Source organism: Lissotriton helveticus, chromosome 3_1 (assembly GCF_964261635.1).
Source record: "Lissotriton helveticus chromosome 3_1, aLisHel1.1, whole genome shotgun sequence".
NCBI lineage: Eukaryota > Metazoa > Chordata > Amphibia > Caudata > Salamandridae > Lissotriton > Lissotriton helveticus.
This window is the reverse complement of record NC_136061.1, coordinates 578,551,494-578,578,205: the sequence shown is the minus strand read 5'-3', so window position 1 is coordinate 578,578,205 and position 26,712 is coordinate 578,551,494.

The following is a 26,712-nucleotide window of genomic DNA, read 5'->3' as shown; positions in this document are numbered from 1 at the left end:
TGTGTTGTCACCTTCACTGCTACTACCTGATGATGAAGTGTCCGAAAAAGTAATGTATTTCTGGAAAGATCTTCCTTGATACTCCTGTAAGTGTCTTCGGGATTCAGGGCGGGAATAGAAATCAGGCTGAAGGAACGGATATACCTTCTCTAAATTGAAGTTTTTTGATCTTTATCAAACTGGTTAGTTTTTTGATTAATTGTATAGTCCTTGAATTCACTGATTTCCTTTTCCACTTTTTCCAATAGTCCTTTGGCGTCAGTGATCAATTGGTTCGTAGCAATACACGATTGTAAATTTTCTATTTCCTCTAGCTGGACTTTAGATAATCTTTGCGCTGTTTCGATGGTTAATACCATTAAGTCCCGGCTGCACTTTGTTTCTATGAAACTATAGCCCTTCTTATAGATGGGATCCTCTGTGAAAATCACAGGTATGTTTTTTATCTGTAAGCCTCCTGGGATAGTCCCGGCTCTCAAATACTGGAGCAAGAAGTGTCCATGTAGATCTGTCCGGATCTGTTTTTTCTTTAGTCTAAGAAGTTTTTCTGTCTCGTTTTGGTTTTGTGCTGACACACTTAGAGAAGCCGATGCAAAGAGAGGTGGAGCCGCTAGCAGCTTCTTTATATGATCTTCACTGTAGGCAAATGCCTCATTTTCTGACATAGTTATTCTTGACACACTTAACACACTCAATTCAATTCAATCCCAAACAAACACTCAAAACCGACGCCGGACCAAATTTATAATTCTCAACCACCGGACTGCACAATAAATCCACATTCTGTCCTCCAAATCACAAAATACCAAAGGAATTAGTCACTTTTGAAAGAACCATCCTATCAGCAATTACTGATATGGAAAAGAAGACCAAGTGGATCAAACATAACATCACCAAACCCGAATCACTGGCTTTGACTAAACTAACAAAAGACACATGTGTAATTATAAAACAAGCAGATAAGGGTGGGTCAATTGTGATATGGGATCGTTCACTCTACACCAACGAGGTTAAAAAACAACTCAATGACACAAATTGTTACCGAAAACTTAACAAAGACCCCACATTGGAACTAAAACATCAATTACATGCAATGATTGATGGAGCCTTCGAACAAGGTTTCCTTGGTAAAAAGGAATTTGAATACTTAAAAATAAAACACCCCAGGACTCCGCTTTTTTACGTACTACCTAGAGTACATAAGAATGCAAAAACTCAACCGGGACGCCCCATTGTGTCCGGTTGCGAATCCCTTATGGAACCTATTTCGAAATTCGTGGATTTTTTTCTAAAACCATTCATTCCACACGTAAAATCGTATATCCGAGATACAACTGACTTTATTAACAAATTACACAAAGTCAAATTTGAAAGGACTAATGACTGGATGGTGACGATGGATATAACATCCCTGTATACCCAAATTCCACAAGATGAAGGCATACAGGTTTTAAAATCCATATTGGAAACAAGAGAAAAACCGGAAAAGGTACCAACAGAATTTATCATACAACTGGCACAATTTGCATTGAAACGGAATTATTTTTACTTCGACGGAGATTTCTTTTTTCAAGTAGGCGGAGTGGCCATGGGCTGTCCATTTGCCCCAGAATTGGCCATCCTGTATATGTCTAGCTACCAAGAGAAATTCATTTACCAAGATAACCCCTTCGGATCGTCGATAAAAAATTGGAGTCGTTATATCGACGATCTTTTCTTTGTGTGGTCTGGCTCCGAAGAAGAACTAAAGCATTTCAACAATTGGCTTAACAACAGAACAAAAGAAATCAAATTCAGTCTTATGTATTCAAAAAAAAAAATTCCATTCCTAGACGTAGAGATATACCCTTCGGATGAAGGAGGCTTGTCGACTACGCTGTACAGAAAGGAAACTGATCGCAATAGATCATTACACTTCACTAACAATCACCCTCGAAGCCTTAAAGAAAATTTGCCATATGGGCAATATTTAAGGATCCGTAGAAATTGCCAAGAAAAAGAAGAATACTTAAAACATGCAGAAAAATTGACCACCAACTTAATAGAGCGTGGATACCCAAAAAAACTACTTCGACGTTCCAAAAAGAGAGCATGGTGGACACCACGAGAGCACCTTTTGGAGAAAAAGGTAAAAAAGAAACTAGACCGAATAGTATTGGTTACCACATTTTGCCCCGATTCAAACAAGTTAAAAAAGGTTGTGAATAGTAATTGGCACTTAGTGAAAAATCTGTGCGATGAATTAAAAAAACCACCTCTTTTCGCATTTAAAAAAGAATCAAGTTTAGTCAATAGATTGGTGAGAGCAGCATTGCCAACAAAAACACAACCCAATTTAAGAAGTATGATTGGATTACCTCCGATTACGGGGCACCATAAATGTGGTGGTTGCAACTGTTGCGACTCTACCGAGGAGGGATCAATTTTCAAACACAATGAAATGACATGGAGACACGATCAGTTCACAAACTGTAAATCACGGTATGTGATCTATGGAATTAGGTGCCCATGTAATCTTCTATATATTGGCAAAACCAACCAAGAGATTCGCACAAGAATCCAACAACATAAATCACGGATAAAACGCAAGGTCCAGAATGCCCCATTGGTGAACCATTGGCAAATACAAAATCACGGAGACAATGAATTACGATGGACAGTGATTACAAAAGTAGAACAAGACTTCAGAGGAGGAGATTTGGATGCAAAACTCTCTAGAAAAGAAGCAATGATGATTGTGAGATTTAATACAGCCACAGACGGATTAAATGAGCTTTCTGAAATGTATAAAATATAATTCAGATCTATTACACGACCCGCACAGGAATACGATCAGGTTGACCACCTGGCCGAAAGATCATAGACACCTCTAAAGACATCTGGTGGACTTCCCTATCTAAAATGGCCGCCACCCTGAAAAGAATGTAATGAATCACATGCCAACCCCGCAGACATTCATGTCCAAGGCTGTCTCTACATTCCGAATGCATCACCCACCGACTATAACAAAAATATCCAAGATCGTTTCTCGTAAAATCACACCATAATTATAAAATGCGTAATCTCCATAGAGAAATTAGAGTTTTGAACCACCTTAAGATGGCGCCAGTAACACACTTGATGACCAAGATCGTTTCTCGTAAAATCACACCATGATAACAAAATGCGCAATCTCCATAGAGAACTTAGAGTCCTGATCCACCTTAAGATGGCGCCCGCAATACACATGATAGTCATGTGACTTTCGGGAACATGTAAACATCAGCAGGAAGTGAGTAGACCACTCTTGACCGCGAGACCAGTTCGGATAGAAGCCTGAACACGTTACGGATTAAAGGTAGGCATCGGACATAACTGGGTTAAGATTCGCCGCCGAATACGCTAATAATTAGGCTGCTGGATTTATACCATCTTCTCCATTTTTCAGACGTACCGCAAGCTTTGTGCGGATATATATTCGTCTGCCCCTCCCCCTAAACATATGAGGACATAAGAAAAATTCAACCGGTAAGAAACCCAGTCCCCGAGAGGGGTACTATTCAACCAATGTGGCGATCGTGAACGCTTTATCTAAAACCATTATATGTATGATCTCTTACAGAGAGAAGCGCCACAACATCCTAAATTAAGTGAGTACATCTGAGTGATTGTTTGATCATGAATATATGGAGTTAAGGATTAGAAAAATGAGAATGTTTATTTGTTATTTAGGTGGTCCCGCTTCGCGGTTTTGTGGTGATTCTTGGAATTAAAAGACTGACTGGCAATTAGAGAGGTAAGAGGCAGAGAAGTGGTTGTTGAGCCAACGCCAGCTTCTTTTCTTCAAATAACGAATACTAATATAGGTTCCCTTGTTTTTTTTCATTCACAGTCTATGGTCCTGATGAGAACTCCACATTCATAGGAGTTCGAAACGCGTAGACCCACTATATGACTTTGTCATATCGAAACCATAAGAAAACCTAATAATATCTTCTAAATAGAGACTCATACTCTATATTATGATTCTATGGTTTATTTGTATAAATTGTGTATAAATTGCACAAAATAGAGCTTTTTGTTATTAGTGTGTTAGGATGATGAATGTATGTGAAGGTATGTATGAAAAAGATCTTTAGTGATAGTGTGCATGAATGAGTCTGGAAGGGAGGAGCAACAAATATTTGTAAATGTTTTGTGATATATGTTTTGAAATGTTTTGTTGAAATATGTAAATGAAAAATAACTAAATGAAAAATGAAACTTTAAAATAAAAATGCAAATGTAAAAGATTTATTCTACAGATCAAACATCTCTCACATAGTGTTTTATTCGTGTGTGAGTAATATAAATAATCGAAGAATTAGGAATAGCAGCACTGGCATCTTTTTTTGTGAGACATAATAGGCAGGGTTTGGCCTTGCTGCTTGGGAGCCCATACCCAGTGGTGAATATTAATTGTAGTAGCAGGCAAGTGCCTGTGTGGTAGCCCCTTTCTCAAGAAATTGTGGTTATTTGTTATGTGTGGAATTGAGAATTCTCAGTTGAGAATTAGGAATTTGGTCCGGCGTCGGTTTTGAGTGTTTGTTTGGGATTGAATTGAATTGAGTGTGTTAAGTGTGTCAAGAATAACTATGTCAGAAAATGAGGCATTTGCCTACAGTGAAGATCATATAAAGAAGCTGCTAGCGGCTCCACCTCTCTTTGCATCGGCTTCTCTAAGTGTGTCAGCACAAAACCAAAACGAGACAGAAAAACTTCTTAGACTAAAGAAAAAACAGATCCGGACAGATCTACATGGACACTTCTTGCTCCAGCATTTGAGAGCCGGGACTATCCCAGGAGGCTTACAGATAAAAAACATACCTGTGATTTTCACAGAGGATCCCATCTATAAGAAGGGCTATAGTTTCATAGAAACAAAGTGCAGCCGGGACTTAATGGTATTAACCATCGAAACAGCGCAAAGATTATCTAAAGTCCAGCTAGAGGAAATAGAAAATTTACAATCGTGTATTGCTACGAACCAATTGATCACTGACGCCAAAGGACTATTGGAAAAAGTGGAAAAGGAAATCAGTGAATTCAAGGACTATACAATTAATCAAAAAACTAACCAGTTTGATAAAGATCAAAAAAACTGCAATTTAGAGAAGGTATATCCATTCCTTCAGCCTGATATCTATTCCCGCCCTGAATCCCGAAGACACTTACAGGAGTATCAAGGAAGATCTTTCCAGAAATACATTACTTTTTCGGACACTTCATCATCAGGTAGTAGCAGTGAAGGTGACAACACAGACCCCAGAAGAACCAACAACAGAAGAGGCTCATTTCAACAGAATCAACAGGGCCCTACTTTTTTAGGGAGAGGTCAGACAAAACCAAGAGGAAAACCGAGATACAATCAGCCATGGGAAATGTCGACCAGACGCCAGAATTACAAGAACTGACACCTTCATTAATTTTCAATATTTCCGAAAAAATTCTAACAAAGGACGAACAAAGTATCCTTCAAAAAGGATTAACATTTGTTCCCACAAAAAGAACAGATTTTGTCAAACTAAAGACCGAAACTATAGAGTTTTTTCAAAAAATTAGATTAAAAACATTCTTTTCGGAAACTCCAATGGATTCAAACATGGAAACCACCGGACTGCACAATAAATCCACATTCTGTCCTCCAAATCACAAAATACCAAAGGAATTAGTCACTTTTGAAAGAACCATCCTATCAGCAATTACTGATATGGAAAAGAAGACCAAGTGGATCAAACATAACATCACCAAACCCGAATCACTGGCTTTGACTAAACTAACAAAAGACACATCTGTAATTATAAAACAAGCAGATAAGGGTGGTCAATTGTGATATGGGATCGTTCACCCTACACCAACGAGGTTAAAAAACAACTCAATGACACCAATTGTTACCGAAAACGTAACAAAGACCCCACATTGGAACTAAAACATCAATTACATGCAATGATTGATGGAGCCTTCGAACAAGGTTTCCTTGGTAAAAAGGAATTTGTCCGGTTGCGAATCCCTTATGGAACCTATTTCGAAATTCGTGGATTTTTTTCTAAAACCATTCATTCCACACGTAAAATCGTATATCCGAGATACAACTGACTTTATTAACAAATTACACGAAGTCAAATTTGAAAGGACTAATGACTGGATGGTGACGATGGATATAACATCCCTGTATACCCAAATTCCACAAGATGAAGGCATACAGGTTTTAAAATCCATATGGGAAACAAGAGAAAAACCAGAAAAGGTACCAACAGAATTTATCATACAACTGGCACAATTTGCATTGAAACGGAATTATTTTTACTTCGACGGAGATTTCTTTTTTCAAGTAGGCGGAGTGGCCATGGGCTGTCCATTTGCCCCAGAATTGGCCATCCTGTATATGTCTAGCTACCAAGAGAAATTCATTTACCAAGATAACCCCTTCGGATCGTCGATAAAAAATTGGAGTCGTTATATCGACGATGTTTTCTTTGTGTGGTCTGGCTCCGAAGAAGAACTAAAGCATTTCAACAATTGGCTTAACAACAGAACAAAAGAAATCAAATTCAGTCTGATGTATTCAAAAAACAAAATTCCATTCCTAGACGTAGAGATATACCCTTCGGATGAAGGAGGCTTGTCGACTACGCTGTACAGAAAGGAAACTGATCGCAATAGATCATTACACTTCACTAGCAATCACCCTCGAAGCCTTAAAGAACATTTGCCATATGGGCAATATTTAAGGATCCGTAGAAATTGCCAAGAAAAAGAAGAATACTTAAAACATGCAGAAAAATTGACCACCAACTTAATAGAGCGTGGATACCCAAAAAAACTACTTCGACGTTCCAAAAAGAGAGCATGGTGGACACCACGAGAGGACCTTTTGGAGAAAAAGGTAAAAAAGAAACTAGACCGAATAGTATTGGTTACCACATTTTGCCCCGATTCAAACAAGTTAAAAAAGGTTGTGAATAGTAATTGGCACTTAGTGAAAAATCTGTGCGATGAATTAAAAAAACCACCTCTTTTCGCATTTAAAAAAGAATCAAGTTTAGCCAATAGATTGGTGAGAGCAGCATTGCCAACAAAAACACAACCCAATTTAAGAAGTATGATTGGATTACCTCCGATTACGGGGCACCATAAATGTGGTGGTTGCAACTGTTGCGTCTCTACTGAGGAGGGATCAATTATCAAACACAATGAAATGACATGGAGACACGATCAGTTCACAAACTGTAAATCACGGTATGTGATCTATGGAATTAGGTGCCCATGTAATCTTCTATATATTGGCAAAACCAACCAAGAGATTCGCACAAGAATCCAACAACATAAATCACGGATAAAACGCAAGGTCCAGAATGCCCCATTGGTGAACCATTGGCAAATACAAAATCACGGAGACAATGAATTACGATGGACAGTGATTACAAAAGTAGAACAAGACTTCAGAGGAGGAGATTTGGATGCAAAACTCTCTAGAAAAGAAGCAATTATGATTGTGAGATTTAATACAGCCACAGACGGATTAAATGAGCTTTCTGAAATGTATAAATTATAATTCAGATCTATTACACGACCCGCACAGGAATACGATCAGGTTGACCACCTGGCCGAAAGATCATAGACACCTCTAAAGACATCTGGTGGACTTCCCTATCTAAAATGGCCGCCACCCTGAAAAGAATTTAATGAATCACATGCCAACCCCGCAGACATTCATGTCCAAGGCTGTCTCTACATTCCGAATGCATCACCCACCGACTATAACAAAAATATCCAAGATCGTTTCTCGTAAAATCACACCATAATTATAAAATGCGTAATCTCCATAGAGAAATTAGAGTTTTGAACCACCTTAAGATGGCGCCCATAACACACTTGATGACCAAGATCGTTTCTCGTAAAATTACACCATGATAACAAAATGCGCAATCTCCATAGAGAATTTAGAGTCCTGAACCACCTTAAGATGGCGCCCGCAATACACATGATAGTCATGTGACTTTCGGGAACATGTAAACATCAGCAGGAAGTGAGTAGACCACTCTTGACCGCGAGACCAGTTCGGATAGAAGCCTGAACACGTTACGGATTAAAGGTAGGCATCGGACATAACCGGGTTAAGATTCGCTGCCGAATACGCTAATAATTAGGCTGCTGGATTTATACCATCTTCTCCATTTTTCAGACGTACCGCGAGCTTTGTGCGGATATATATTCGTCTGCCCCTCCCCCTAAACATATGAGGACATAAGAAAAATTCAACCGGTAAGAAACCCAGTCCCCGAGAGGGGTACTATTCAACCAATGTGGCGATCGTGAACGCTTTATCTAAAACCATTATATGTATGATCTCTTACAGAGAGAAGCGCCACAACATCCTAAATTAAGTGAGTACACCCGAGTGATTGTTTGATCATGAATATATGGAGTTAAGGATTAGAAAAATTTGAATGTTTATTTGTTATTTAGGTGGTCCCGCTTCGCGGTTTTGTGGTGATTCTTGGAATTAAAAGACTGACTGGCAATTAGAGAGGTAAGAGGCAGAGAAGTGGTTGTTGAGCCAACACCAGCTTCTTTTCTTCAAATAACGAATACTAATATAGGTTCCCTTGTTTTTTTTCCATTCACAGTCTATGGTCCTGATGAGAACTCCACATTCATAGGAGTTCGAAACGCGTAGACCCACTATATGACTTTGTCATATCGAAACCATAAGAAAACCTAATAATATCTTCTAAATAGAGACTCATACTCTATATTATGATTCTATGGTTTATTTGTATAAATTGTATATAAATTGCACAAAATAGAGCTTTTTGTTATTAGTGTGTTAGGATGATGAATGTATGTGAAGGTATGTATGAAAAAGATGTTTAGTGATAGTGTGCATGAATGAGTCTGGAAGGGAGGAGCAACAAATATTTGGAAATGTTTTGTGATATATGTTTTGAAATGTTTTGTTGAAATATGTAAATGAAAAATAACTAAATGAAAAATGAAACTTTAAAATAAAAATGCAAATGTAAAAGATTTATTCTACAGATCAAACATCTCTCACATAGTGTTTTATTCGTGTGTGAGTAATATAAATAATCGAAGAATTAGGAATAGCAGCACTGACATCTTTTTTTGTGAGACATAATAGGCAGGGGTTGGCCTTGCTGCTTGGGAGCCCATACCCAGTGGTGATTATTAAATGTATAAAATCAGCATGTGGTGCGTTACATTTCATGCAAGTGTGCGGGCGTTCAGCGTCTATCCTGTGTGCCAAAGCTGGGGTAAAGTAAGCGCGATGGCGAAATTTTAAATGTAAGAGCTTATGACGACTATTAAGTGAAATGTCCTTGGTGGCCTGGCAGCATTTGGCCCACTGCTCGTCCGTGATAGTGCACCCCATGTCCGATTCCCAGCCCTGTCTGAGGCTGGAGTCGTCCGCGGGTAACATTTTTGCACAGGCCCTATATATTTTAGAGATAAGGTGTGTGCCTCCGGGGTTCTCCAACACCAGTGTGAGCAGAGGGAAAGAGTCAGGCTTAGTAAGGACAGTGTTCGATATGAACCGCATTGTTTGTGGTCTTTGCCAGGTTTCGGAAGAAGTATGATTACGGCTTCCGCAACGTGGGGGGGAGCACCTGCTTCTCCAGTGCCTCCACGTAAACCTCGATTAATTGAGGGGCCAATATGTCTTTAATTTCTTTATAAAAGTCCCCAGTAAAACCGCCAAGTCCTGGGGCAGAGGAACTTCGCAGTGCGTCTAAGACTCGTTCTACATCTGTTACTGATATGGGTTCTGCCATAAAGTCAAGCATATACTTTTCCATGAACACCAGCGTAACCTCATCTAAATGAGCAGTCTGAGCAGCGCCATGAGAGTCAGCTCCTGAGGAGTATAGTGTGGTATAGTAGTCCAAGAACTCCTCACGAATGGCCAAGGTAGTTGACAGCGTGGCTCCGGAGGCCGAGTGCAATTCAGTAATGTAGGACTTGCTGTAGGGTGGTCTCAGCATTTGTGCCAGTACTCTACCAGGACGCTCGCCCTCGCCGTACCTATGCACTGCCTGGTATTTCCCCATGTATAGTATCTCACTTTCTGCCTTGTCTCTGTATTCCGTCAGTAGGGCGAATCTTTCCGCCTGGTCTTTGGGATTTGAGAGGGAAGAGAGATGCACGTCTAGTCTGGAAACATCTTGTTCAATGCGGGCTAATGTGTTACGGAGATCTCGGAGCACTCCGGCCTGTTTAGAGATGCATGCCCCCCTAATGACTGCTTTGAAGCCCTCCCAAAGTACAGCTGCTGTGTCCACCAAGCCAGTGTTTATTTCAAAATAATCCTATGCCACGTGTACCTCCGCCTTAAACACTTTATCCAGGAGGGCTCTACTGGGGAACCGCCATTGCCTTTTTTTAAACCCCTCCGGTCGCGGGAGCAATAGGTGCAGGGTCACCGGGGAGTGGTCCGAATACGTGCTGGGGAGAGTGGTGAGGGAAACCGAACCAGAGTACAACTCAGGGAGAGAGGAGCCAGTAATTTATCCTTGACCATGTGCCGTGTGGGCCAGTGAAATGAGTGTAGTTGGGGACACATTGTTTGCTGTTAAGCGCACTCGTGGACCAGCGCTCACCTTTCTGTTTGTTTCCTGCCGCTTCCTGCTGTGCTGCTCGCCGCACCCGCTCCGCGGGTGCCGCTTCGCAGAGGGATCTCTTGCTGGTGCTGACTCTGCCCGCCCTCGGTGGGGGTGACTTTGGTGAACTTTGGAACCCCAGGGCTGCGAGCGTGCAGGGACTACCTTACCCAGGTGTCCCTGCTAGACCGTGGTCAGCTTCCGGTCCGCTCTCCCTGGAGCTCCGCCCCCCGCCCATCAGAAGGCAGTTAAAATCACCTGGGCTTGCTCCTGACCTTTGGGACACATCGTTTGCTGTTAAGCGCACTCGTGGACCAGCGCTCACCTTTCTGTTTGTTTCCTGCCGCTTCCTGCTGTGCTGCTCGCCGCACCCGCTCCGCGGGTGCCGCTTCGCAGAGGGATCTCTTGCTGGTGCTGACTCTGCCCGCCCTCGGTGGGGGTGACTTTGGTGAACTTTGGAACCCCAGGGCTGCGAGCGTGCAGGGACTACCTTACCCAGGTGTCCCTGCTAGACCGTGGTCAGCTTCCGGTCCGCTCTCCCTGGAGCTCCGCCCCCCGCCCATCAGAAGGCAGTTAAAATCACCTGGGCTTGCTCCTGACCTTTGGGACACATCGTTTGCTGTTAAGCGCACTCGTGGACCAGCGCTCACCTTTCTGTTTGTTTCCTGCCGCTTCCTGCTGTGCTGCTCGCCGCACCCGCTCCGCGGGTGCCGCTTCGCAGAGGGATCTCTTGCTGGTGCTGACTCTGCCCGCCCTCGGTGGGGGTGACTTTGGTAAACTTTGGAACCCCAGGGCTGCGAGCGTGCAGGGACTACCTTACCCAGGTGTCCCTGCTAGACCGTGGTCAGCTTCCGGTCCGCTCTCCCTGGAGCTCCGCCCCCCGCCCATCAGAAGGCAGTTAAAATCACCTGGGCTTGCTCCTGACCTTTGGGACACATCGTTTGCTGTTAAGCGCACTCGTGGACCAGCGCTCACCTTTCTGTTTGTTTCCTGCCGCTTCCTGCTGTGCTGCTCGCCGCACCCGCTCCGCGGGTGCCGCTTCGCAGAGGGATCTCTTGCTGGTGCTGACTCTGCCCGCCCTCGGTGGGGGTGACTTTGGTGAACTTTGGAACCCCAGGGCTGCGAGCGTGCAGGGACTACCTTACCCAGGTGTCCCTGCTAGGGATGTATGACGTTACAACGCATACTTTTACTCCGCGTACCATTACAACGCGGTATTTACAACGAATACCGTTACAACGCATAGCGCTTTGGGGTGCTGGATAGTGGTAAGTATAATTTACTATTCTAACTCCAGTCCCCGTGGACCCTAGGGAAGGTGTTGGATAGTAAATTAAACTTACCTCTTATCCTAGAGCGCCCCCCAGCGCAATGCGTTGTAATGCCATGCGTTGTAATGCCCGCGTTGTAATGGTAGTGCGGAGTAAAAGTTGCGTCGTAACGGGTGTATACCCCCTGCTAGACCGTGGTCAGCTTCCGGTCCGCTCTCCCTGGAGCTCCGCCCCCACGCCCTTTCTTAAACACTATAAACACTGCTTGCTCTCCCGCAGCGCGGGACGCAGCCTGGGCGAAGACAGGGCAAAGACTGGGCCGTTTGAGGCCGTTCGAGGACTGGGCTGGGCCACGCCCCTTGGTTGGTGCATTATACAGTTCTTATTGGTGTCTACTTCTTAAATATTTAATTATTTATTGGGTTTTATTAATCTGTATAATGTGCTCACGGGGCAGTCGGAGTAAAACCCTTATGGCCGCCAGTAACTCCAATCGGACATTGGACGATTTCCTTGTCAAAATTAATTTAGCCATAGATGAGGAAATTAACAAAATGCAGCATAGGGTCTCATTAGATCTCGAAGCCGCACGAAGGCTATCTGAGCACCTAGCTAGTACCAGAAAATCCTCCATGGGGAATATTGCCTCTGCACGTACCCCTGAGCATATAGCAGGTCCTCAGCCTTTGCTGATCACGGCTGCCATCCACCCAGCCCCTTCTACTCCTTCTCTAACTTCCCCTTCGATCCCTTTACCCACCCTATCGGAACCATTTAAGGATTTCGTCACATCAACTTGCATGTCTGGCACTTTGTATCCCCCTAAAACTAAAATTGACCAAACAACGAATTTAGGTAGGGCTAGGAAAGCAGCAATTTATAAAAAGAAATGTATTGCTAGGGCCATACATGTGAAGAAAAAGGCGAAAATTGCTAGATCTCAATTTTTCAATAGTAGAAGGGCTCTAGGTTCTTTGGGGTCAAAAGATGTTAACACGAAAACCGTCCCATGTATTCTGGGTGGGACTGCCGCTCCAGAGCTAAATATCTCAGCGGATGTTAGTATCATGGTTGCCTCCCCAGAGACAAATAGAACGAATGATCAAGTTGGGCAGGTGTGTGGATCTTTAAGTGATAGAGGGGGAGATGAAGAATTCCTAAAAACGGTCTGGGCAACGTTAAAACAACTATTAACCCCTTTGGAATTGAGGCTTTCTCGCATAGAGAACAATCTGTTAGAAATGGACAGGACGATAGTTACCCTGGCTACCTTGAGCTTGAAAGATATGGAAGCTAAAAATCCCAGCGAAATTAAATTAGCCCCTCAGGTAAAAGAACTAGTATCCTTACCATTACCTCCACAATTACCTCAAAATATTTCTATGCCATCTCCAATAGTAAAACCCACACCGAAGCCCCGCACGACTACCATTGTAAATCAGACTGACTCTATTCCTAGTTCTGCTGCACCAAAATTATGTCCTTTGCCTAACCCGGCCCATAGGCAGAACTCGAACGCACGAGTTGCGGCACAAAATCCCCCAAGGCAAAATTATAATTTTCAACGGCCATCTAATCGTCCCAACTTTCGTGGAGGTTTTATTGACCTTCCACCAGAAGCGGGGCCTTATGTCATTATATTAGCCGGAGTTCCCGAGCTGGACCAGCACTCCCAGGAGAACCAGCATTCATTGAGAAACAAAGTCATTTATTGGCATAATTCTAATACTCAGCTTCCTGTTCAACATAGAAGCAGTGTATTAATGGTTAGAAGAGTGCCCTGGATAGGTCCTACACCTAAGTCCCTGGTAGGTGACTGTATAGTTGTTACTTTTGCTGATCCTCACACAGCACAGCACCTATGTGCACGGTCTTCGTATGAAGCTAATCACACAATAGTCCTGAGACCCCTTACCTTTTTTTACCCCCCAAGAGATCACTATGTTAAGGAAAATCCATGGACTATTGTCCATAATATTAGACGGACAACAAATAGGCCTGATGGCTATAGCCAGCCTAACTGGTGGCAAGGTGCACCTAACACTAATATGCTTGGTTACCCACAGGAGGTGGCTGGGTGGTTTCCAAATAATATTCCTTTGAGAAACCGCTTTGATCCACTTGTGGGCATGGATGAGCAAGACTGACCATCACAAAATTCCCCTGGTAATGCCCTGATAGTAGGAGAGCCCAGCCAAAGGGAGGAGGGGGAATGTTGTAACGATAACTTATGGGAGAATGCTCCCATGGGTGACGATCGCGCTTCTAACCCCCATGCTCCGGAGGCTGGTATTAATATAGAAAGTGCATCAAGCACAACTACTTTAGTGCAAATCCCGGAAATATCACCTGAGTCAGTCAGAAAGAACCAAAGCGAATCAAGGATGTGCCTAATTTCATGGAATATTGCTGGGCTTGCCTCAAGATTGGAGGATGAGGCATGGTTAGATTTTGTGGGTGTCTGTGACATTTTGTGCCTCCAGGAAACATGGAGCCGTTCTGCGCAGAATATAGAGGGCTTTTGTGCCCTTAACACACTAGCGGTACCTTCACAGGCGGGTAGGGCCAAGGGTGGTTTAATGACTGCAATTTCGTTGAAACTGTGTAAACCTGTAATCACTAAGATAGTTGACACCCCATGGTTTCAGGTGTTGATGGTGGTGAATTTGTTCCCTGAACCATTGTTACTAATTAATTGGTATTATAATATCTTTGATAACAATGAGATAACTGTTATGTTGAAGTTGGAGGAAGCCATAGCCAGGGCACGTCACGAGCAACCACTACTCTTTGTCATCTGGGTGGGTGATTTTAACTGCTCGTTATGCACCCATGGGGACACGAAGGTGTGTGGTTTAAGAGACTCTTATGACTTTCCCTTGACTCACTTTAAACACACACCCCAGGGAGATGCCTTAAATAATATCATTATTTTAAATGATTTATTCATAGTAGAACCCTGGGTCGGTCCAGATTTGGCTCCAATACCAACCTTCCAGGGAAGTAGAGGTATAACAAGTTTCATTGATTTTGCAATTATCTCCAGTGGGTACTCTCACTATGTGGACAAACTGGAGGTAGTTGTTAACGCTGCCAGTGACCATAACCCTTTGATCTTATCCCTCCTGTGTCCTGTTAAACCCAAACACTCTGTCTGGGAACAACCAATAAAGTATAACAGAAACCAAGGTATCACTCTTAAATGGGGCAAAATAGACGCAGCAGGTCTTGAGGATGAAATAATACATGGACACAGCCAAGAATATGACGCATGTTTATCATCGACAGCTAACCCCGAAAAGGTTATAGGGAATTTTGAGTCACTATGTGGGCATGTAGCCGAACGGCTTACAAAACCAATTGGGAGAAATAAAAGGTTAGGGCCCAGGTGGTTTGATGCTGCATGCTCGGCAGCACATAAATCCCTGAAAGTGGCATTAAAACAAAAACCTAGGAATATAGAATTGGTTAGGGTGTCTAGATTGGCCTATAAAGAAGCCATTAGAACAAGGAAGCTGGATCTTAAAAATAGAGCTTGGGAAGATCTAGAAAAGGCCTCAGAATTGAAAGACAATAGGCTTTTCTGGGAAGTAATTAATCGTCCCCTTTTTATAAGCAATGGCAAGGACAACATGGTGATGCAGATCGCATGTGAAACATGGGAATCACACTTCGGGGATATTTTTAATCCACATAGAATTTCACTCAACGAACCCCCAATAGGAGACTCTAGGGATTTGGTGGTTTCTGAATCCTCTTTGTCCCTAAGTTTATCACTTTCCTTGCAAGAAGTGGAAGATGCTTTATTGAAAGGCATATCACTAAAAGCTGCTGGTCCTGACCTAGTCCCATTGGACTTTTTTAAGCATAACATTAAGATTTGGGCTCCTCTTTTGCTAAACGTATTTAGAGCAGTTGTCATTTGCCGTACTCCAACTTCATGGAAGGAGGCAGTAGTGGTGCCGATTTTTAAGAAGGGCAACAGATCTGATCCTCGGTGCTATCGCCCAATCTCACTTATCGATGCATCATGTAAAATATTGGGCAGGGTCATATTAGCCAGATTAGAAACCTGGGCAGACTCGGTGGGCCTTATTGTGGACTCCCAATACGGGTTCAGAAAAGGCAAAGGCACTGTTGAACAGTGCCTGAACCTGTCTCTGATTATAGGGAAATACGTGAAGGCAATGAATTCTTCCATCCATCTTGCCTTCATGGATCTCTCCAGTGCATTTGACACTGTCTGTCGAAGCAAGTTGTGGAAAATGATGGAGGCCATGGGTTTCGAGGAACCCTTGGTTCACTTGCTTCGTAGACTTCATGCAGCAACCACTGTAGCCATAAGGTTCGGGCCAGGGGGAGAGAAAACTAAATCCATTCCCTCGACTGAGGGCGTCCGTCAGGGATGTATTTTAGACCCCTTTTTGTTCCTAGTTTATACTAATGGGCTGGAAAAATATCTGTTGGACCACTGCCATGATTTTCCAAAGGTTAATGGGAGGAGCATACCAATGCTCTCCTATGCCGATGATACGGTATTAATGACACTTACAGGAAACAGTATGCAGCGCTGTCTTGATGCTTTCCATAATTTTATGTTGGATCTAGACCTGAAGGTAAATTTTACCAAATCTTTTGCCATGGTCTGTGGCCCAAAGAGCACAAAAACCAGAAAGTTTGCAGTAAATAATGACATCATTGAAAAGGTGGAAAATTTTAACTATCTGGGAAACCTTTTCAACAACAAACTAAGTTGGGCCCCTTTAATGAAAACTCGAGTCCAGAGTGCTAGTCGCTCAATTGAAGGTTTGTTCCGCTTCTGTGGGAAGTTGGGTCAAAAACCTGTCAAGCATCTAAAAACTTTGTATATAGCAAAATGTTTGTCGGTAGCTACCTATGGGGCAGGGGTTTGGGGAATTGAAAGCCCTGACACAATACAAACCATGGAGAACAAATTTCTAAAGCGGGTACTGGCTATCCCAAGAAGTTCTTCAAATAAATTTGCCCACGAGGAGATAGGTCTGAGTCATGTGAGTGATACCATTCATCTTTCCCCCCTATTATTATGGGGTAAAATATGGCTATCAGAGGATTTACAGCTGTCTAGAGACATCCTCCGGGATTGTTTACAATTGATGAACATGAATAAGATCCCGTGGTTATGCTATGTTAATGTAACACTCCATAAAATAGGCCTGGGTGACATTTTTGATAACCCCGAAAATATTCGGGGAGATATTAAATCTGTTATCAAAACAAGTTATTGGAAATCCTCGCTTGTGCATTCCTTGGTTAGTACTCACGCTTTTAAGGTTACTTTACAGCATCAGTTTTATTTAAACTTTACAAATCATGTACAATGGCGATTCTATTTGACGAGGTTTAGGTTACACATTTTGCACTTTCTTTTTGCGTTTCCTAAACAGGGGAGTTGGTGTGAGAGACTGCCCCCCTGTCCCTGTAACAACAGAATAAGCCAAAGTACTATGCATCTTGTTCTCTTCTGCCCCCTATATAAGGATCCGAGAATTAGGTTTATTAAGCCGATCCTTAAGGAAAAGCAACCATGCCACTATAAAGAGGGTTATGACCATTTGCTATCTCTGTCCACATCTGATGTTTGCTGTGCAATGTTAAATTTTATACGTGTGTCACTTTCGATTAGGAAACGGTATGGTTAAATTTGTTCCCATGAACTTGTCTGTAGCCCATGTATATTGTTGTTTTTGACTTTGTTGTCTTAGATCTCAATGTAATATGGGTATTTGGAAATCATGATTATTTTAACCGAATATGATTGAAAAGTTATGGGCCAAAACTGTGATTATATTAACCAAATGTTTTCTATCACTAAAATAATGGTATACCTTTTTAATTGTTTTTAAATGAAATTTAATTTATGTATTTAAAATGTACATTTTGACTTTTATGGTTCTTGTTTGAATCGAATAAAGTTTTTGATGATGATGATGAGTGTAGTTGGTAAGAGTGGGATTGCGCTGTCGCCAAATGTCACTCAGTGAGTAGTGTGCGCCGAGAGCTTTAAGGGATCGCCTCGCCTGTGGTTTAGCGTCAGTTGCGTTGCTATCCAGAGTTGGGCCCAGTAATAAATTGAGGTCCACCCTAGAAGTAACGCCTGTGGATTATGTTTCGCAATCCAGGCATTCAGGTCGTGGAAGAAGTCTGGGTCATCAACGTTAGGGGCATACACATTCATTAAGGTAACTCTATGGCCGTACAGGGTTCCCGTGATTATCACATATCTACCCACTGGGTCCCTGGTCACGTCAGTAAGAGTGAAGGGGATTCTCTTGTGTATCAGTATAGCCGTGCCTCTAGCGTAGTTATTATAACTACCCCAGCTGGTGCCAAATTGAGCCGAATCTGTGGGGGGGGGGGAGGTGTGTCTCCTGCAGGTATATTATGTCGACTTTGTGTCGGAGAAGGTAGTGAACCACCTGGCGCCATTTACGAGTATTGTTAAGGCTCCGTACATTCCAAGTCATAATGGTAAGGGAGGAAGGCCCCTGTGCATTACCTAATCGAGACATCTAGAATCTGGGAACACATAGTCCTGTCATGACTGCAATGTGATAGCCATTCAGCAAGCAATATGAAAGTAATGCGTAAGGTAGAACATTTGTGGTTTACAAACTCACCCAGAACCCACCACTCCCCACCCAGCCACCTACTAGCCCTAAGGTGGCCCACCCCAGCCAAAATAACCCGCTCGGTGATCATAACGATCGCCGGGCCACTGGCTGCGGTCCAATAAGTGGGCCTCAAAAGGTAAGAAACCAACTGTGTGGATACACCAGAAGGGGGTGGCAGCCCAGAATCTACCCGCCTAATGCCGTAACAGTATGAAGCATCCAATCAAACATCACAATTTTCCAATGAAACAGTGTAAATCACTTATGACAATGCGAGGTACCCTCATTCAGCACCAGTGTTCGAGAATAGTTCATTCACTCTCGTCAAAGCCACTATGTTGTGGGGAAGCAATCGCACTTACCACTGAGTTCTGTGAGCTTCGTAACTTGTGTGTGTGGCAAAATTCCTGAGCCTCTGTAGGGGTTTCTAATATTCTTGATCTGCTGCCCCTGTCCACTTTCAGTCTCGCTGGGTACAGCAAGCCGTATTTGAGTCCAAGATTCTGCAACATATCCTTGACCCCCAAGAATTTGCGTCGTGCCTCCTGCACCATTGGAGTGAAGTCTGGGTAGAGAGCCAGCTTGGAGCCCTGCCATTCAATCGTACCGCGTTCTCGTGCCAGTCGGTGCGCAATGTTCCGGTCCCTAAAATTCAGTAGACGCTCTATGATGGGTCTGGGGGAGAGGCCCGGATTAGGCCGAGGACCCAAGGACTTGTGTGCCCGCTCAACAACAAAGCCAGGTGTAAATGCTTCACTTCGAAACAAATCTGTAAGCAGCTTCTCCACAAAGAGGTCCATTCGGCCCATTGACGTCGTCTCTGGAACCCCCATTATGTGGATGTTGTTGCGATGTCCGCGTGCCTCCAAATCCTCGTTTGTAATAGCCACTTCTTTGAGTAGACATTCCGCCCTCTCCAACCGCTTCAGTGATTGTCTGTCCCGTCCTCCAGGTCGGAGACACGTGCCTCTGCCACGTCCAGGGGTCTGTCGTGACCCTGCACTTTGGCACCCAATGATGCGATTGTCTGGTCTAGGGAGTCAAAGCGGGAGTCCAATACCTTAAAACCTGCTTTCATTTCTAGCAGCAAGGAGGCGACAAAGGCCTCTGAGGCCTCAAGAGGCGCCGCGGCAGAGCCCTTTTCAGCCATGCTCGCGCTGTTTGATGCCATGCTTTCGTCCACCGGTTCAAAAGACAAGGTATGCTGTTTGGGGTTCCTCCATCCCTTACCATGAATGGAGAGCAGTGGAATGAAAGGGGGGATGGGGGAGAAGGGCAGTGATATGTTGGGCACTGTTAATGGTAAGAACATGTATTTGTGTAGGCTACAGGCCCCATAGCGCAAGGGATCAGGTCCCAGCTGAGGCAGAGCCTGGATATGGGCGTAGCTCCACAGGGTAGGGCAAGTGAAAATGGCGGCACCGCTGCCTGGTAATAGGGAGGTTGCCGTTTTTGAAAGAGGGTGTCTCAGTGCAGGCGTGGTGCAGATGATAAAGTCGCTTGTGCAGATGGTGGGGTTACACACTGTAATAGGCCACCGTCATTCACCCCAGGCAGATTTGCAGCAATCCTGCAGTGCGGGAGGGTCCGCTAGTGCTTGGTGTCAGCGGCAGCCATGTTGCTCTACTGGGCGCCCCCGGGAGTCCCCGCATGCAGATGAGGCCGTTGTCTGGCATCGGGCATCCGTTGAGCGCTCATCCGCAGCCGCCTCCGCCGCGGCCGTCGCAGCGCCAGGCCAGCGCCCGACCCCCAATAGACGTAGCCGGAGGGCCCTATCCCTTCACAGACTAAGGATAATGAAGCGACGGGGGCGGAGTAGGCAGCCCAGCAGCCACCGCAGACCGGGAGAGCGCGGGGTAGAACGCAACAGCTGCAGGCCTGACTCACCCGTCCCGCAGAGTCGCGATCCCACGGAGAGCTCCAACAGTGTCGGGTGGATCTTGTACACTGCGCCCGGGGACGCCAGTCTCGTCAGGGCCGACCCGCATCACCTCTGACTCGATGGATCTCTGCCACTGATGGAAGTCAGCACCCAGCTTTCAGGTCGCTACATGCCGAATCGCCTCTGCCATCTGGTACGAAGGTTTTTTGGGGGCCGAAGGAGGGAGCCATTTGGGGGAAATTGTGCCTGAGGCCAGATAGTCTCCGGACCTTCACTCGCTGGTGGCCATCTTTGCTGCCGGCTCGGCCACCTACTATATATTCATAGCTAATTTGGTGAACTGTAACTGCTCAATTTCAGTGCTTTTTTAGTTTAAATTGTAATATTTTAACTGATATTTTCACTTAACTATAACGTCACTTTAACCTTTTCTGTTTTCAGTGAATTTGAGTTTTTCATGTAAAGTAAAATATTATTACCATACCTAACTATACCATCACTTTAACCTTTGTTTTTTTCAGGGAGTTTCTGAGGTTTTTTTTAATGTAATGTAACAAAATAAAGGGTTATCATTATAAGTAAGGCAGACCTACAGGCTTTTCAAAGGGTCAGAACACTAAAACATAAAAGGCAGGCCTGGGTGTCATTTGAAGTCAGGCAGACCAACTTGCTTCATCAAATGACCATAACACCACATTATAAAAGTCAGGCCTCTTGGCTTTATCAGGACGTCATCACATCAAACATATAAAGAAGACCTAATATGTTATCAAAAACTCACTGCAATCATTTATCAAGAACCATAAACCAATGTATTCCTTGTAAAGAAATATATGACAATGCATAATAATAATATTTATCACACATTTTAAATAATAGTTTATTCAAAACAACCATAACCATGTGTTGAGTCCTTCTTTAACGCACTTCAGACCACAAAAAAACAGCCATAGAACCAACCACAAGGGGTCCCTACACTCTAGCTGAAGAGCATACAGCTGCAACTTAGAATGCTTTAAAAATGAATGTAAGCTCTCCTGGGTACATGTATTCAATGGAGGGACCAGGGCACAAGTCCTAAATAAAGAAGTGGGGGGACGCTCACAGACAGGACGTGACGTCACGACCGGAAGTGACGTCACGAAAGGCAAAAACCTAGAAGTGGGGGGACGCTCACAGACAGGAAGTCACGTCACGACCGGAAGTGACGTCACGAAAGGCAAAAACCTGTTAAAATAGGTATGTGTTGTAGCGCTTTTGCGCAGGGGGGACGGCGTCCATCCATTGGTTGCAACGGCGAACCTGGTAGGTGAAGGGGCGTGGTGACCGGCGTGGTGTCCTGCAGCAGTCCGAGAAACTTCCGATTTCAGCCATCCACCTGCGCGCACCTATTTTGTAAGGGTGGACGCGGTTTTGATTGTAAATGGTGGACGGCTTTTTGATTGAGCAGGGTGGACGGCGTCCACCCTGGAAAACCCTCGAAAATAAGTGGGGGGATGCCGTCCACCCGTGTGGTACCCCGACTCGTGCCCTGGGAGGGACTTAGTGCACGTTTTTTAAAATATCCTGGGGCTGACTGATGTGCTTCTTGCAGCCCCCCACAACATTAAAATAAATTGTGTTACACATGCTCCTTCTTGGGGCACCACAAGGAACAGAAAATATATCTAAAAAGCCCTTATGGGGCATCATGGGGCTCTCTCCACTGGGAACAGTATATTGAAATGAGCGGCTACTCCACTCATTTCAAATGCGTAACATGTAGGGTTGTTTTGTTTTGGTTGGATGGGTGTCCCGGTTCCACTTGTGGCACCAGCAACATTACATTACCAAATACTGGCGGCTGTTTAAGGTGGGGCAGTTACAAGGCCCCGGCAACTCCCCAGCAAGCACCTTTCTTGGGTGCCAGAAGGAGACAGCTTTTCTTGTTGGATCCTACCCGATGGGAACAGCTTTTGATGTTGCTCCTGCTGGTTAGGAGCAGCCGTCTGTTGCCTGCCTGCCAGTGTGCAGGCAGAGATCAACACACAACATCCTTGTTAGGCTTCACGGGATAGGATACCTGGGGCCATTAGTTGGTTCGGAGAGGGGGCCCCACACCAGGCTCCTCTCAATAAATTAAGAATATGTTGGCCCCAGAGGGATTGGGTCCTGGGGGGCATTATGAGGCCAGGGAGGGGGAACACATGCATGCAACTCTCTGCATATATTGAGGGGTGGGGTCCAAGGGGGGATTCTAATTGAAAAGGGCAGGCCCTCCTTTAAAGAAATGTTTTGCCCAGTACTATAGTGCTACCAGGGTACTGTGGTACCGGTAAAAAAATAAAATCAATGTTTGGCCCCAGGGGGTCCGTCTCGGACACCACCACAAAGCCTAGGAGGTCAGGTACCCTTACTGTGCCCTTCTATATGCTATTTTTCTTTTTTTGTTCAGGGCGCAGGGACTGAGTCCTCGAGTCCTAAAATAGCTACCAAACATGTTGGTTGATGTGAGGCAGCCAATCAGATCTCATCTTTAGATCATCTGATCCAAAGGTACTCCTGCATCTCTAGATAACTATTAATTTTTAATCTTAATTTGTCAAAAACAACTGACCGGATTCACACCAAATGCTCTCTGCCAAATTTGGCAAAATTCTGGTCAGCTGTTTTGGCTGTAGCTGTGTCCAAAGTTCCTATGAACATTGCATGAGGAAAAAGTGTTTTAGCTACCCCCTTTTTTTCAGCCCTTGCATGCCGGATCACCCTGAAACTTTCCATGAAGAAGCTGAGGTGAATGAACTTTAAAAAAAAGTTTTGTGAAGGTTCATCAAATGGCACCAAAGTTATGGGCAAACCAAAAAATCCATTTCATAATAAAACCTGGTCCTTACTATAACTACATAGTGGAAACTACCACTAAGTAATACATACACATATATATTACACATTCTCCCATTATGACTGTGTGGGTATAGTTAGGTCAGGTTTCCTATGAAATGCCATTTTTTGTTTTGCTAATAACTTTGTTAAAGTTCAATGAATCTGCATGAAACATCCCAAAGTTCATACAATAAAGCGACTTTTCACATTTTACTTCCCGTAAGACTAAAGAAGAAATCACTGAACGGATTTATGCCAAACTTTGTATCAAACTATTTAGAAGTGCCATTGCTTGGTTTGGGGTGACTCCATTCAGTTGCTTTTGAGATCTGTCAGCTGCTCCAACGAGTGGCATAAACTAAATTTTGATCATCTTAGTACCATCCTCTCCTCCAGTGTGCCTAGCTGGCCGGAAGATCCAGATGCTGCCAGTGAAGCACTATCTGATTGACTACTGCACCCCCTGGATTAATTTATTCCTGCTAAACAATCTAAGTGTCGTAGTACTAAATCCAATCTATGGTACAATGACAATCTTGCCAATATGTGTAAAGCTTCTAAGCAGATGGAGCGGGCGTGGAGGCAAGACTTTGATCCTATCTTGAAGGGATGCTATCAGTCAGCCTTTAAGAAATATCATGGGGCTGTTCAGAAAGCACAGGCAGAATATTTTGCTGATGAGATCAGAAACAAAGTGGTAGAAAAGGGGGTGGTGATGGACGGAGCATCTGAACCAATCAAACACTCCCACCCAGTCAAAAGATCTGGGTTAAATCCCTCACCGTTCTTTAGCCCACTCTGCCACCCCAGTTCAGACATGGCCATATGCAAATCAGTCTGACCCTGTGCCTCATGGGAACAGTCCAGCCGGAACTGCCAAGCCATGCCTTCCCTGGACCGGAAACAAGCTTCCGAGGACCGGTTTCTGGTATTTCAGCCGTCTTCAGCCCGGCTTGCTTGAATCCAGTGGCAAAGTGAGCAAGGGACTCACGTTTGAGCATACCCTGCCAACTTATGGCGAACAAAGTGGTACAAAAGGGGGTGCATATGGCAATGTCTGAACTGGGGTGGCAGAGTACCACGATGAGATCAGAAACAGCAATAATCCCTCCAAGAGAATTTTTTCCATTCTTAGAAATGTCAAAAGTGCTGGGGCACCGGTTGCGTTCTCCATCAAGTCAGACTAACAATTTGAGGATCTCGCCACCTTCTTCATAAATAAGGTGGATAACATCTACAAGATCTTCCCTCAGGTGGCTATGCGCTCTGATTTTGGGAGTCCACCCCCTCTGCCCTTATTCTGGCCACCTTCACACAAATTACTGAGAATGCACTACGGGTACTATGCAGGAAGGCTATGGCTCCCCTGCTGACCCCCATGAAGCCATTACCATCTTATGAGACTGCTACTTGTGCTTCCTACACCTTTGGGCCAGGTTATTAACATGTCCTTATCTAAGCCTATAGTTCCCAGGACATTGAAGCAGGCCAGGGTAATGCCTTTATTAAAGAAAGCCACCCTGGACCCAGCTAAACTGGTGAACTTTCGCCCTATCTCCCTGCTGCCCTGGGCCTCTAAGATCTCCGAAGCCTATATTAACTCCATCTCGTCAGGCTTTCTGGAGGAGAATAATGTACTTGTGGCTTCCGCTCGGGCCTTAGCACAGAGTCTGCCCTCCTAGCTGTGACTGAACATCTGAGGGCAACACTAGATGAGGAACCCACCTCTGCACTGATCCTATTGGATCTCAGTGCCGCATTTGATATGGTCTCCTACCAGATCTTGATACAGAGGTTGAAGGAGGCTGGTATCATGGGTCTCGCTTTGGACCTGTTCATCTCCTTCCTTTGGGATAGGTCCTTCCAGGTGTCGGCCCCCCTTTTCAACTCTAGGGTCCATTCCATCAAACAAAGAGTGCTGCAGGGCTCAGCGTTAAATCCAACACTTTTCAACCTGTATCTTCAGCCTTTAGTTTCAGTAGCCAAGAGCAGAGGGCTGACTATTGCATCATATGCTGATGATACACAATTGATATTCGCCCACTCCGATGACTGTCTGAATGATGCTGTTAAGTTTCGGAGCGGTCTTGCTGACGTTGCTGGGTTGATGACTGCCAACTGTCTCCAGCTTAATGCCAGCAAATCTGAGGTTTTGCTGGTAGGGAAAGATCTTGAGCTATGGAGGAAACAGTGGTGGCCCGCCACCTTGGGCTGTGCACCTGCCACCAAACAGGCTGTGAAAAATCTTGGTGTTTGGGTTGATTTGGCTCTTAGTTTCCAAACCCAAACTAAGAAGGTGGCAGCAACATGCTTTGGCATTCTTCGTGGGCTCAAACCTTTGCTGGGCTTTTTTGACCCTTTCATCCGACAGATGATCGTCCTGTGCTGTCGAGACTGGAATATGACAGTTAACTTTACTTGGGGGCCAACAAGACGGAGATTTTGAGACTGCAAAGAGTCCAAAATGTAGCCGCCGGAACTCTTCTCGGCATGCCTAGATGCTGCTCCACTTCCAGTGCCATTCGCCAGCTACATTGGCTACCGGTGGTGAGACGTGTGGAGTTCAAGTCCCTCCACTTTGCTTTTAGGGTCCTGAATTCCCCTTCCACTGGCATTCTAGTGGGCCTGCTTTCCTCTTACACACCCACTCGCCATCTTCGTTCGGTGGGCCAACACTTGGTGGTTGTCCCCCGGGTCAGGAGGGCTCGCGCCTGGGGTCGCTCCTTCCGCTCACTGGCAGCTGAACTTTGGAATGCCCTTCCTGTACATATCCGGAGTATGGATAATTATCTGGCATTTCGTAAAGCACTGAAGACACATCATTTTCCTTCACTTTAGGCCCTTTTTCTGCAGTCTCCGCCCTTTCTGTCGGCCTCTGTGGCATGTACCAGCCCATTGGTCTGTTTTTCTTTTGCCATGTTGGGTTACTTTTCCTGTCAGCTGCCTTAATTGCTATCAGCGCTGGGACGCCCCTTTGCTGGGGCAGCACTTTACAAGACATCCTAGCATAGCATAACATCTGGTGCTTAAAAAACTTCCTGAGTGGGTTTTAAAGGACTAAACAAGTTAGAGACATCTGGACTGGAAGTTTTCAGGGGATGTAAATTAAAAAAAAAATAATCTTCATTGGTGAAGAAAGTTTTGTTTTCTGTCTTCTTTTTGATTTCATGAACTGTTATTTAGGTTTGCAGACACAAACGCTCTAATTGGCTAGCCACAAGCCCCAATGACCTAAAAGAAATGATAAGCCTCATAAGAGGTAGGAGAGCCACCTGCTGACTTGCAGGCCTATGAGGGTTACCACCAAAAGCTCCCACCAGTTTAAAAATAAATGTAAACACATTTTCATTGAATTTCGTTTTTTTTATGGTACTCTTTATTCCCAACCCATGCGGTGCACATCC